The 15425-nt window shown below is 40.3% G+C and overlaps 1 protein-coding gene across 2 annotated transcripts in view; it reads left to right on the top strand.

The window, feature by feature from the left end:
- Epb41l5 (erythrocyte membrane protein band 4.1 like 5) overlaps positions 1-15425 on the top strand; it is a 128177-nt gene that overhangs the window by 80114 nt on the left and 32638 nt on the right. The window lies entirely within an intron of this gene.

The raw sequence follows: 15425 nt of genomic DNA on the forward strand, positions 1-15425 counted from the left end.
AAAGCCAGAAGTGGTGCTGTGGCTCAAGTGGTAGAGCACTAGCCTTGAGCTGAAGAGCTGAGGGACAGCGCCCAGGCCCAGAGTTCAGGCCCCACAACTCGACCCCCCTTCCCCCCCAAAAAAAGATGGAATCAGTCCTGCAGAAGTAATAATTGTAGTGTCTCAATTTTAATATGTTCGGAATCGAATAATTGTTCTCTTCTCTGGTCTTTCCCCTCTACAGTTTTTCTTACTCATGAACTGGCAGTGTCAGTTTTCCTGTTGCTAGGCCAGTGTGTTGTTTAGACCTACTGGTTCTGAGAAGTGCTGCCGTGGATCATGTAGATCATGCAATCATCATCTTTACCCCTCCTTGTCTCCTCTCTAAATAAGTCCATAGTTTAACAAACCTTCAGGATCCATCACTTCCTACATGTCTTTGGCAACCACTGCTTCAGTGGCTATGCTAAACATGGCTCAGTACCTATTGTCTGCTATTTCCTTCAGCAGTCATAAAGATCATCACTTGTCACATCAATCCTTGGTCACACCTTATGATAGGCAAGCATGATTTTCCCATCACTTATGCCACTCTTGAACTTGCTCACCCACCTCCAAAAGAATTTTCTTCTGGTTCTTCAAACATATATTGTGTTCCTTCCCAGGATCACTGTACATTTCTGTTGCCTTAATATTCCTTCCTTGAATCTCTTAGGGGTCATACTCCTTTAGATTGCTTATCAGCCAAGTTTTTCCTGACCACTCTTAACTGTACACCTTTAATCTTGAATTTCCCTTTGCCTTCAACCTTTATCTTCTTTTCATCACGTTATATTACATATTATATGCTTATGTTTGTCATCTGTGTTCAACAGATTGAAAGCTCCAACAAGGGTATTTTTGTTTACTCTTCTATCACTAGAACAAATACTACATACATATCATTTGATTGAATGGAAACCACATTTTGGCACACATGGTAATGAATAATAAAAATTATATCTACAGCATCAAGAAATATACTTTCCTGTGGAGATGGACAGTTTTACAACTTGCAAGGAAGGTCCTAAAACACTAGAAAGAAGTTAAGGTTCTTGGCATTGCTTTAGATTTTTGTTTTTAGAATGAGAAGCATCATTACAAATTATTTCAGGCTGAGAAACTTAACAGCAAAAGAAAATTTCAAGTGACATAATTTGCATGTAGTTGAGGAATGATGAACTAGATTTTAGAACGAGTATTAAATTCAGCTTGGAAGTGTATCTGAAGTGGTAGAGTACCTGCTTAACAAGCAAACTTTTTAAAATACACAATTCAGTGATTTTTAGTGTATTCATAAAGGTGTATAACCATCATACTCATATAGAAATTACAGCTATTAGTAATTTCTTTCTTTCTTTCTTTCTTTTTTGTTGTTGGTCATGGAGCCTGAACTCTGGGCCTAGGTGCTATCCCTCAGCTTTTCAGCTCAAGGCTAGTGCTCTACCACTTGAGCCATAGTGTCAGTTCTGGCTTTTTCTGCTTATGTGGTGCTGAGGAATTGAACCCAGGACCTCATGCATGCAAGGCAAGCGCTGTACCACTGAGCCATCTTCCCAGCACTCTATTAGTGTTTTCTAAGAACTCTTTTTGTCTAAATTTTCCAGTATCTCATAAATGTTTCTCCTTGTTGGAGGCAAATTGACAAATAAAAACAAAGCACTGTGGCAGTCAAATTTGTCACTACCTATTGTAGGATGATGAATTACTTGCATTAGAAAGTATTTGGGTTTTATAGTTTGCATCTGTGTAACACGGATACCTGGGAATAAATTACCCGATTTTACTAGGTGATTTTTTTTCTCTCCCTTTAAAATATTTGCTTGTTTGTAGATTGCAAATCCTCAATAGTTCTCAAGTTTGTAGACTGCAGTTAAACTTTCTTGAAGAAGGAGCAGTAAAATTTTAAATGACCTGCTGTACATATTTCTCTAAGAAATAGTGGATTTGTCTGAGTCTATCTAAAGTTACTGGACACTGTAAGATTCATTTATGTTTTGTTTTTTATTTTGTTGTGTAACATATTATAAGAAGTATAAGAAGTATGCTGATCTCCTCTAGCATAACAGATGCTTTCCTCTTATTGCCTTTCTTGTTGACACATTCTATGGTCTTTCTGTTTCCTGCCATGCTGAGAGTTTTTCTCTACTGAAGTAAACACTTAACCTCTTTACTTTCTCCCAAATATATAATAAGCAGTTAAAGCTTTACTGTTTCGAATATCTCTGAAATGAACATTTGAGATTTTATAAGGCGTCATTTAGATGAATAGTCTACATATTGGATACTCTTCAAAATTAGTAACATTGAATTAAAACTCCTTTGTACAACTACTTAAAGATAATTTTTTTCAAAGTGGCCATATTATGCTTTTTTGCCCATACTGTTGTTCATAATCTTTAGAACTATATCTCATGATTATTTAACTGGATAGTATACACATTAGCAATTGATAATTCTGTGTAGATAATGTTTTTGACTAAGAACAATACTTTCAGTACTAAATGTATAAGCACAAAACAATTCTGAAAAATGAGAGATACTCTCCATACTTTATTGTTTTTGCTTTATAACATGTAAATGTTGGCATATATAATATTTGTTTGTTTGCTTTGTTTGTGTGTGCCAGTCCTGGAGGCTGAACTCAGGGCTTAGGTGCTCAAGGCCAGGTTCTACCAAGTTCTACTACTTGAGCCACAGTCTCACTTCGTTTTTTTTGGTCGATTGTGGGGTTGAACTCTGAGCCTGGGTGCTGTTCCTGACCTCTTCAGCTCAAGGCTGGTACTCTACTACTTGAGCCATAGCACCACTTCCGGTTTTCTGGTGGTTAATTGGAGATGAGAATCTCATGGACTTTCCTTGCCTGGGCTGGCTTGAACTGCAATCCTCAGATCTAAGCCTCCTGAGTAGCTAGGATTAACAGGCCTGAGCCACTGGTGCCAGTCCAGGGGCTTAAATACAGTGCCTGGCGCTATCCCTGAGCTTCTTTTGTTCAAGACTAGCTCTCTACCACTTGAGCCACAGCACCACTTCTGGCTTTTATTTTTGTTTATGTGGTACTGAGGAATCGAACTCAGGGCTTCATGCATGCTAGGTAAGCACTCTACCACTAAGCCACATTCCCAGCCCTATTTTGTTTTAATTGGACAAATTTATGGGGCGTGGAAGGACACTGAAACATTCATGCATTATGTAATGATCAAATCAAGATAGTTCACAGCCAGTGGTTCAGGCCTATAATCTTAGCTACTCAGGAGGCTGAGATTTGAGGATTACAATTCAAAGCCAGCTTGGGCAGGAAAGTCTTTGAGATTCTTATCTCCAATAAACCACTTAGAAAACCAGAAGTGGCACTGTGGCTCAAGTGGTAGAGCGCTAACCTTGAGCTGAAGAGCTGAGGGACAGCACTCAGGCCCAGAGTTCAAGCCTCATGACTGACAAAAAAGATAGTTCACATTTCTATATCAATTTTTGTTTAATTAGCACATATTATACCTGTTTATGGCATACAGTTAATATTTCAGTGCTTGAACACAATATGTACTGATTATCTTCTCACTACTTTGTATTGGGAATCTTCAAATTCCTCTTTCCTAGTTATTCATGAAATACGGAACAGGTAATTGCGAAGTGTCACTGCTGTGCTATAGCGCATGTGAACTAGTTACTTTTTTTTTTTTGTCACTTGCCACTGGTGCCAGGCTAAGATAATTTTTTAAATTAAGAAAATTGTAGCTCCACACTCGTTATTAAATCAAAATTAGTAATCCAGGGCTATTAATTTTCTATGTATTGGCACTGTCATACATTCTGGGAATATAATAGTCATTGGTACTGTCATAATATATATCCTATTGAAGGAAGCTCATAATACACAAGTAGATAAAGGTGATTTCAAGTAGTGACAGGTGCTATGAAGACAGTAAGGTAATGCCACTTTTTTAATTTTAATTTTTGCCAGTCTTGGGGCTTGAACTTGGCATGGGCACTTTCTCTGAGCTGTTTTGCTCTAGGGTAGTGCTCTACCACTTGAACCACAGCACCACTTTGGCTTTTTCTGTATATGTGGTACTAAGGAATCAACCCCAAGGTTTCATGCATGCTAGGCAAGCACTCTACCACTAAGCCACATTCCCAGCCCAGGTAATGTCACTTTGAATGGTTACAGGATAAGAGGTGGGCTTTGAAAGATATTTCAATAGAAGTCAGGCATGAGCCATAGCAGAAGAATATTTCAGGCTGAAATAACAGCAGTCACATGGAATGAGATGATATTTGAGTGGAAATGAAAACATTTTGAGTAGAACTTACCTTAGAAAGAAGATGACTGGTGTAAGGGGGGCAGTTGGATACTGATGGCTCACACCTGTAATTCTAGCTACTCACGAGACTGATATCTGAGGATTGCGGTTCAAAGCCAGCCCAGACAAGAAAGTTGGAGAGACACTTATTTCTAATTAGCCATTAGAAAACCAGAAGTGGTGCTGTGACTCTAGCAAAAGAGCTCAGGGAGAACACCCAGGCCCCACATTCAAGCCCTATGACCAACTCCCCACCCCCCACCCCCTACCCTCCTGCAAAAAAAAAAAAAAAAAATCACTCATTGAAAGTTCTTTTTATAGTGGATTTTAAGTAGGAGAGTGCTATGCTGAGGTTCATTCTTTTAAAAGATGACTTTAATGTATGGGAAATGGAAGAATGTTTTTCCCCTCTGAACGATTTTAAGAGTAATTTGCAGAGATAATCAGCTTTTGCATTCAGATTTTTTTTTTTGCCAGTCTTGGGGTTTGAACTGTGGACCTGGGATCTGTCCCTGAGCTACTTTTGCTCAAGTCTACTGCTCTACCACTTGAGTCACAGTCTATTTCCAACTTTTTTCTGAGTAGTTTATTGGAAATAAGTGTCTCATAGACTTTCCTGCCTAGGCTGGCTTCAAACCATAATCCTCAGATCTCAGCCTCCTAAGTAGGATTACAGGTGTGAGCCACTGGCATCTGGATAAAAGTGTTATTCACAAGGTGGTTACCACATGCATTCAGAAAATAAATTCTAAGATACTACAACCTAATATATTCTGTCCACATTTCCTGATTGTTTCAATATTTTTTTTTATTTTTTATCATGAAAATACCATACAGAGGGGTTACAATTACCTGGGCAAGTTAACGAGTGTCTCAATATTTTTGTTTATAGCAGCATCTCAGACATTTGTGACTATACTTCAGCAGCAATTCCTTAATCTCGCCTTATCTTGTATAACATTTGCACTCCTAAATATTAAGTATTTCATAGTGTTGCTAATATGAATTTATTCAAGTTGTACATCATGGCAAGAAAAATGACTTAATATATTGGATCAGAGAGTACTTCATGTCATTTTGTTCTGATGCTGATATAGTTAACTTGGATTGCTGGTTAAAGTGATGGCTATTAGGTTCTCTATTGTAAAGTTACCTATTTTTGTAACATCAAATACTTTATATAAATGTTATGTCTCAAAAACCTTCACAAATGATGAAACAGTTGTCACTTTTGATGGTGGCAAAATGATGATTAATTAGTATCTTTCTACACTAGTTGGTATTCTAAAACAACTTTTAAAAAAATCTAGGGGCTGGAAAGGTGGCTCAGTGGTAGAGTGCTCGCCTAGCATGCATGAGGCCCTGGGTTCAGTTCCTCAGCACCACATAGGCAGAAAAAGCTGGAAGTGGTGCTGTCACTCAAGTGGTAGAGCACTAGCTTTGAGCTGAAAAGCTGAGGGGCAGTACCCAGGCCCAGAGTTCAAGCCCCACAACTGACACAAAAAAATCTACATGTAGGGCTGGGATGGTGGCTCAGCAGTAGAGTGCTTGCCTCACATGTATGAGGCCCTGGGTTCGATTCTTCAACACCATATAAACAGAGAAGGCTGGAAGTGGCACTGTGGCTCAAGTGGTAGAGGGCTAGACTTGAGCTGAAGAGCTCAGGGATAGCACCCAGGCTTAGAGTTCAAGTACTACGACCGACCAAAAAACAAAAAAATCTATGTGTGTTCATGGACTAATTCTGTATTTTGTGGCTGTTACTATTTTAACAGTTAAACTGCCCCACAGCTGGTTCTGGGGAATACCACTAAATTGAATCTTTCTACCACAAGTTTGAACATAGTATTTTGTAACATTTGACATCACAGGTTCCATACTTTGTTTCTTCCTCAGTTTTAGTCCTGATATCAGCCCTTTTTTAAATTCAAGGATCTTGATTCCATTTAAGTAGTTGGTGTTTTCACAGGAAATCTGGGCCCTAACTACGTACAATGCTACTGTGAATGGTGAATGTTATTACTTCCAAACTCAGTGGATAGAGTTAAAAAACTGATATGTATGCTTAAATTATCTGTTCATGTTGATTGTTGATATTCTTACTTCCAAACCAGTACCCAGGGTTTTCTTTTGCTTTCCGCAATTCCATGTTCCCATTTCCCTTCTCTACTGGTGAAAAATCTAGCACCCAGTGGTTAGTATTCCATGTTTGCCCCCTTGTACAGTATGTGCTAGTTTCAGAATTGTTAAACCCATACCATATTCAACAATTTATCAACTGAGTAATGTTCTTTAGAATTAATTTTTTAAGTACTATGCTTAAATTCCCATGGATTGATTCCACTTTTAATAGTACATGATTATGATATTGATCTGGTGGTAAATGCATTTTAATTATCTAGATATTGCTTAAAAAAAAATTCCTTTTGGGGGAAGAGGAGGCATCTACATTTGGCCAGCAGAGTATGACAGCATTTATCTCTCTTACCAACAAAGTATCATCAAATGTTAGATTGTGCCATAAAAATAAAAATGACACCTGTTTTTGTTCTTACAGCGTTGTACAGGTACATTGGATGCACAATAGACTGTATTTCAAGTACTTGATGAAGAATTTGGAAGTGTAATTCAGTGATAATGTGCTTGAAGCTCTGGATTCACTTCCCATAACCAAACCAAACAATAAAGTATTTGATGAATTTTAACAGATAAACATCCATGGAACTAATACCATAGTCAGGATTCATGGTGGATATGTTCAACATATCTACCAGTTAAATTATTCTTTGTATGCTTCAGAGCTATTTGCATTTTTTCTAGAATTTGCATATTCTTATTGTGGCTCCCACTCCCTTTTTAAAAAACAGGCCTGGTAGTTTTAAGTTTTTGAATTGTGCTAGACTATTTTGGGTTTTATTGAACAGTTGTGGAGCTTGAACTTGGGGCCTGGGCTCTTTGGCTTAAGGCTAGCACTCTACCACAGCCACAGTTTCACTTCCAGTGTTCTAGTTGTTAATTGGAGATGAGTCTCACAGACTTAGCCAGGTGCTGGTGGATCAGGCATGTTATCCTAGTTACTCAGGAGGCTGAGATCTGAGGATCACAGTTCAAAGCCAACCAGTCAGGAAAGTGTTAGAGGAGACTCAACTCAAATTGATCATAGAAAATGGGAAGTGACACTGTGGCTCAAAGTAATAGAGCACTAGCCTTGAGCACAGACGCTCAGGGATGGTGCCTAGGCCCCGAGTTTAAACCCCACAACTTTAAAAAAAAAAAAAAAAAAAGGAATGTGGCTTAGTGGTACAGTGCTTGCCTTGTATACATGAAGCCCTGGGTTCAGTTCCTCAGTACCACATAAACAAAAAAGGCTGGAAGTCGCACTGTGGCTCAAGTGATAGAATGCCAGCCTTGAGCAAATGAAGCTCAGGGATAGTGCCCAGGTCCTGAGTTCAAGTCCCAGGACTGTCAAAAAAAAATCTCACAGACTTCACTGCCAGGGCTTAGTTAGAAACCCTGATCCTCAGATCTCATCATCCTAGGTAGCTAGGTGGTTCACAGGCGTGGGCCACCAGCACCTGGATAAATTTTTAAAATGTTATTATAAAGATACAGAGAAGTTACAGTTACATAAATCAGGTTGATTAATTTTTAGTTTTTGACTCTTTCTAAGTTTAACCCAGGCTGACTTCAAATTTATAATCTTCCTTCTTCAGCTTCCTAAGTGTTGGATTACACATGTGTTTTACTATACCAGGTATAAGAAACTCTTTGAATATATATTGGAGAATTAAACCTTCAAGTTGCAACTATGTTCTCAATTTATCATCTAATTTGCTTTGGGTATTTTTTTAACAGAAGGTTTAGGATTTATTTGTGCCATGCCTGAAATCCTGAGCACTTTCCTTGAGCTTTTTTGCTTAGAGCTAGTGATAGATCACTTGCTACAGCTCTACTTCTAGCTTTTTTTAGTGCTTAATTGGAAATAAGATCTCAAAGAGCCGGGTGCTGGTGGCTCATGCTTGTAATCCTAGCTACTCAGGGGCCTGAGATCTGAGAATCACAGTTCCAAGCCAGCCCAGACAGGAAAGTCTGTGAGATTCTTATCTCCAGTTAACCACCAGAAAACCAGAAGTGGCACTGTGGTTCAAGTGGTATAGTGCTAGTCTTGAGCTGAAGAGCTCAAGGACAGCACCCAAGTCCAGAGTTCAAGGCCTGCGACCAACAAAAAATAAATATTAATGTTGAAAATGTAAAAACTATGAACATATATTAGAGGGAGCATATGAACTCCAATTTACTCATTCCACAAATTCCAGCAGTCTACTGTTTTTCTTTCTTCTATTCTTCCTAACATTACTGCTGCCTCTTTTTGTTAGACTTATTTCAAAAAACAAAAAGACTCAGTGTCACCAGTGTCCTATGTGTCAATCACTGTTGACACATATGACATAGGTAGGAGCGAGTAATGAGGACCAGTTGGAAAAGGAAGATGAACTGATGTTCTGAGTTTCCCAAGATAGATATTTAGTGTTAAAGAGGTAATGCATCTGAAGCAAGCTGTTGACTAAAGAAAGAAAGAAAAGAAAAAAACCCATTGTGTTTCTGGGAGCTGGAAGCTCACAACTCTAATCCTAGCTACTCAGGAGGCTGAAATCTAAAGATCCCAATTCAAAGCCAGCCCCAGCAGGAAAGCGTATGAGACTTACCTCAGACTAACCACTAAAAAGCTGAAAGTGGAGCTGTGACTCAAGTTGTTGCAGCACTAGTCGTGAACAAAAAAGCTGAGGGGGGCTGGGAAGGTGGCTCAGTGGTAGAGCATTTGCCTTGCATGCCTGTGGCCCTGGGTTCAATTCCTCAGCACCCCATAAGCAAAAAGAAAAAAGCCGGAAGTGGTGCTGTGGCTCAAGTGGTAGAGTGCTAGCCTTGAGCTGAAGAGCTGAGGGACAGCGCCCAGGCCCAGAGTTCAGAGCCCACAACCAGACCCAAAAAAAAAAAAGCTGAGGGACAGTGTCCAAACCCTAAGTTCAAGCCCCACGACTGGTGCACTTGTGTGTGCGTGCGCGCACACACATACACAAAATCAGTATAGGGAGGCCAGAATTTCATCATTTTTTCCCTACTTTAATTGCCGCATAAGTGTATACTTGCAGATGACCATGGAGTTCCACAGTCTGTAGAATACATTTTTGAAAACCAAGGTATTGTCCTAGCACGATTATTGGAAAGTCTTTTCTCCAGTGAAATTTTTAAACTTTATTGTAGAGGTGATGTACAGAGAGGGTTACAGTTACAAAAGTCAGGTAATCAATACATTTCCTTTTGAACCCCACCCTCATTCTCTCCCAGTTTTTCCCCCTCCTGACTTTCCTTCCACTAAAGTTGTATAGTTATTTTAGACATAGTGTCTAGTGGGTTTCACTGTTGAATTGATTCATCCTTGTCCCACCGTTTATGTGCTTCCCATTCCCCTCCCCAAACGAGATAAACTTATATACAAGACCAAAGAAAAAAGGACAGGAGTGGGGGGAAAAACTGCAAACAGTACAATAAAAAATTTCTTGCAGGGCTGGGAAGGTGGCTCAGTGGTAGAGCACTTGCCTTGCAATGCATGAGGCCCTGGGTTCGATTCCTCAGCACCACATAAGCAAAAAGAAAAAAGCCAGAAGTGGTGCTGTTGCTCAAGTGGTAGAGTGCTAGCCTTGAACCTGAATGCTAAAGGACAGCGCCCAGGCCCAGAGTTCAGGCCCCACGACCGACCGGACCTTGCTTCCATTACTTGGAGTTCATTTCGATAAAACATCATTTTATTTATTTATTTATTTTTAGAGTCCGGTCGTGGGACCTGAACTCTGGGCCTGGGCGCTGTCCCTCAGCTCTTCAGCTCAAGGCTAGGGCTCTACCACTTGAGCCATAGCGTCACTTCCGGCTTTTTTCTTTTTGCTTATGTGATGCTGAGGAATCCAACCCAGGGCCTCAAGCATGCAAGGCAAGCGCTCTACCGCTGAGCCACCTTCCCAGCCCCAATAAAGCATCATTTTATATGATCATATGAACATAATTATTGAGCCCTTGTGATCTTCTCATAAGAATATCCTCCTTTATTCAGACTGTTGTTTAATTAATCATGTCCAAGGGTAGTTATTTGTCTTTTACTATCTGTTGGGTTTACTTGTAGATTTGTAGGTACATTCTAATTATTACAAATGAGGGAAACCATGAAGCCTATGTTTCTTTGGGTCTGGCTTACTTCACTTAGTATAATTTTTTCCGAGTCTTTCTATTTCCTTATTAATGGGCAATGTCATTCTTCTATGGAAGCATAGAATTCCATTGTGTATAGATGCCACATTTTCTTTTTTGTTATTGTTTTTTTTTGGGGGGGGGTCTAGTCGTGGGGCCTGAACTCTGGGCCTGAGCGCTGTCCCTGAGCTCTTCAGCTCAAGGCTAGCGCTCTACCACTTGAACCACTTCCGGCTTTTTTCTTTTTGCTTATGTGGTGGTGAGGAATCGAACCCAGGGCCTCATGCATGCAAGGCAAGCGCTCTATCACTGAGCCACCTTCCCAGCCCATAGATGCCACATTTTCTTGATCCATTTATCCACTGAAGGTTATCTGGGTTACTTCCATATCTTGGCTATGGTAAATAATGCTGCAATGAACATGGTTGTCTAGTGGCTTTTACTGGGGTGAGGTGGAATCTCCATGTTGTTTTGATTTGCATTTTTTTTATGGCCAGGGATGTTGAACATGTGTCTATTGGCCATTCTTTTTTTGTTTTGTTTTGTTTTTCTTGGTTATGAGGCTTGAACTATGGGCCTGGGTGCTGTCCCTCAGTTCTTCAGCTCAAGGCCAGTGCTCTACCAGTTGAGTTACAGTGCCACTTCAGGTTTTCGAGTGGTTTATTGGAGATAAGAGTCTCACAGACTTTCCTGCCTGGGCTGGCTTTGAACCATGATCCACAGATCTCAGCCTCTTGAGTAGCTAGGATTACAGGTGTGAGCCGTTGGCGCCCGGCTGGAGAAGCCACTCTTTATGTCTCTCGCCCATTTATTAATTGGCTTGTTGTTTCTTGTGATGATTTGTTTTGAGGAAGTTTTAATTTTTATTTATTTATTTTATTTTATTTTTTTGGTGGTCATGGGACTTGAACTCTGGACCTGGGCACTGTCCCTGAGCTCTTCTTCAGCTCAAAACAAACTATCACTTGAGCCACAGTGCCACTTATGGTTTTCTGGTGGTTAATTGGAGATAAGAGTCTCATGGACTTTCCTGTCTGGGCTGGATTTGAACTGCGATCCTCAGATCTTAGCCTCCTGAGTAGCTAGGATTACAGGCATGAGCTACTGGTGCCCAGCAAGTTTAATTTTTTTGAGCTTTGAGTATATTTTAGCTATGAGGCCCTTGTCTGATCTGATACAAAGCTAGTAACGATCTCCCATTCTGTAGGCCTATGTCCTTTGTCATGCAGAAACTCTTCTGTTCCATACAGTTCCATTTATCTAGTCTTTCTTTGATGTGTTGTGATTCTGGGATCTTTGGAAATTTTGATATGCGCCAAGGAGCTCTAGTGTTTCCCTATCCCTTCCTGTAATATTGTCAGGGTATCTGTTCTTTTCATTGACATCTTTGATCCATTTGGAACTGATTCTGGTGTAGGGTGATATATAAGGATCTCACTTCAGTTTTCTGCATGTCTGTAGCCAATTCAGCCAGCACCATTTGTTGAAGAGGCCATCTTCCATCCTTTGTTATTGGCTTTCTTATCAAATACTAGGTGGCTATATGTCTGTGGGTTCATTTCTGGGTCTTCTATTCCATTGGTCTTGTATCAGTACCAAGCTGTTTTTATTAGTCACCAATTGATTTGTCTTGACAAAAATTAACTATAAGAAATTCTGGGAACAAGGAATGGTAGCTCTATAACTAACATGCTTGTAATTTAGAAGGTGATCCTGGTACTCAGGAGCTACAATCAGGAAGATCTCAAGTTTGAGGTCAGCCTGGGATATATGTTGAGATTCTGTCTTGAAAACGTATATATTAGGGGCTAGGAAGCTGGCTCAGTGGTAGAGTGCTTGCCTTGCACGCATGGGGCCCTGGGCTCGATTCCTCAGCACCACATAAGCAGAATAAAGCTGAAGTGGTGGTGTGGCTCAAGTGGTAGAGTTCAGCCCCCACAACCAGGGAGTGCATGGCAGAACAGTGCAGTTCACATCACTCCTGCCAGGAAAACAGAACAAAGACACGAAGGGGCTAAGGTAAAATATGTCCTTCAAACACCCCTTCCTCTCCCCCATTACAATCTGCTTTCTACAACTTGGCCCTGCCTACCATGGTTTCCCACTACTTCCTAATAGTCTATTTAGGTTTTTTTGTTTGTTTGTTTGTTTTTGGGGGTCCGGTAGTGGGGCCTGAACTCTGGGCTTGGGCGCTGTCCCTCAGCTCTTCAGCTCAAGGCTCTACCACTTGAGCCACAGCGCCACTTCCAGCTTTTTTCTTTTTGCTGATGTGGTACTGAGGAATCAAACCCAGGGCCTCAGGCATGCAAGGCAAGCGCTCTACCACTGAGCCACCTTCCCAGCCCCTCTATTTAGGTTTTTAATGGATTAAGTCACTAAGTCAAATCCTTTATGATCTAGTTGTCTCTGGAAACATGCTCACAGACACATATGGGTGGGTGCTGGGTTCAATTCCTTAGCACCACATAAGCAGAAAAAGCTGGAAGTGGCGCTGTGGCTCAAGTGATAGAACGCTAGCCTTGAGCTGAAGAGCTGAGGGACAGCGCCCAGGCCCAGAGTTCAGGCCCCATGACTAACCAGAAAAAAAAAAGAAAGAAATTGGATAATGTATATCCTCCTTTCTTTTCAATTGCATTGACCATTCTAATTCCTCTGAATTCCCATATAAACATTAAGATTAAGCTGGGTGTCAGAGGCTTATGCCTATAGTCCTAGCTACTCAGGAGGCTGAGATCTGAGGATCACAAATTGAAGCCATCACAGACAGAAAAATAAAACTCAGAACAAGCCAAAAGGGGTGCTGTGACTCAAGTGGTAGAACACTAACCTTGAAAAGCTCAGGGACAGTGCCCAGGCCCTGAGTTCAAGCCCCAGGACCAGAAAAAGAAAAGGTTGGCTAATCAATTTAATTTATTCTACAACAAAATTATTCTGGAATTTTGGTAATGAATGCAAACCAGTTTGTGGAGAATTCCCATCTTGACAACAATAAGTGTTACTACATAAACAGGTGTCTTTCTATTTATTTAGATTCTCCTTTATTTTATACTTTCAGTGTCTCAAGCTCTACATACCCTTCAATAAATTTATTCCGAAGTTTGTATTCCTTGATTTTTGCCATGAATGGGTTTATTTTCTTAATTTTAATTTGTTTACTGCTAGTGTAAAAATATATACTTGATTTTGTATATTAATCTTGTATTTTGAAAATTCTGAACTTGGTTAATTTTAGGAGTGTTTTTGTATTCCTTTACTTGTATTACTTGCCCCATCTCCTTATTGAATTAGTTAGAACCTCTAGTACAATGAAGAAGAGCATGGACATCTCTTTTCTCTTTCTAACTTACAGGAGAAAGCATTTATTTTTCACCATTAAGATAATAATTCTTGCGATTTTGATTTTTGAGGGTTTTTTTGTTGTTATTTTGTAGAGATGCTGTTAATTTGTTGAGCATTTTTACTGTGATGGTGTAAGATTTTGTCAGATGCTTTTCTGCATCCATGGAGATACCTATGTAATAGTATTTATTAATAAGAGGGGTTGAGCTGGGCACTGGTGGCTCATACCTGTAATCCTAGCTACTCAGGAGGCTGAGATCTGAGGATCGTGGTTCAAAGCCAGCTAGGCAGGAAAGTCTATGAGACTCTTATCTCCAGTAAACCAAGAAAACTGGAAGTGGCACTGTGACTCAAGTGGTAGAGCTCTAGCCTTGAGCTGAAGAGCTCAGGCCCAGAGTTCAAGTCCCACAACCAACAAAAAAACATAAGAATTTGGAGCCCAGGCTCAGTTGGTAGAGTTCCAGCCAGTGAGTGTCAGGTACCAAGTTCAAATGCTGGTTTTGGCACTTGAAAGCTAATACATTAGTTGATTCTGGCATGCTACATTAACTGTACATTCTTAGGGTAAATCTTGCTTTATTTCTCATTGGCTTGGTAGAAGTCTGACATTGGGCATTTTACTTTGGTTGGTGCTAAGTATTTTGGTAGTACTCTAAATCTAATTGAGTTTTATTTGTATGTGGTTGAGTTACTTGAATACAGCTTGGCCCTTTCAAGACTCACTTTTTTTTTTTTTTGGCCAGTCCTGGAGCTTGAACTCAGGTCTGGGCACTGTGTTTGAACTTTTATTCTGCAACATTCAGCTAACATTCAGCACCATTTTCGGCTTTTTTTATTTTACTGAGGAATCAAAGGCAGGGCTTCAGAATGCATGTGAGGCAAGCCCTCTGCCACTAAGCCACATTCCCAACCCCACAGGACTCACTTTTATGATTTGTTAGGTGAGTCTGTTGCAGTGCTTAGTCTGGGATAATTGCTTCCCACTTAAGAGACAAAACATTCCTGAATGTTCTGTGCACTGTAAACTACTGGTTTTCAGTACATTTGTTGAAACAGGTACCCTGTCCCAGTGAGAACCAAAAGTTTCCTATAATTCATTCAAGTAGCTCCCTTCCAGGTTGTGAGGAGTTTCTTGCATAATACTTTGGGGGAGGGAGGGGAGAAATCCTCTGCATACCTCCCAGGGCTCTGTGTATTCTTTCCCACAACTTCTATCTGCCATCTTTATAGCTAGAAGGAATGCTCTGAGCACTTCCTTCTTTTTCCTAAATCTGTGCTGTGGTCTCAGTATGTAATAAGGCTCACCTTTGTTTCTTGAATCTAAGAATCCTTTTTTTTGGTCGGTTGTAGAGCATGAACTCAGGGCCTGGGCACTGTCCCTGAGCCTCCATGTGCTCAAGGCTAGCGCTTTACCACTTGAACCACAATGCCACTTCCTTTTTTTTTTTTTTAGTTAATTGGAGACAAAAGTCTCAGGAACTGTGATCCTCAGCTCTCAGCTTCCTGAGTAGCTAGTATTACAGGCAT

The sequence above is a fragment of the Dipodomys ordii genome, unplaced genomic scaffold, assembly GCF_000151885.1.
Source record: "Dipodomys ordii isolate 6190 unplaced genomic scaffold, Dord_2.0 Scaffold52, whole genome shotgun sequence".
Taxonomy (NCBI): domain Eukaryota; kingdom Metazoa; phylum Chordata; class Mammalia; order Rodentia; family Heteromyidae; genus Dipodomys; species Dipodomys ordii.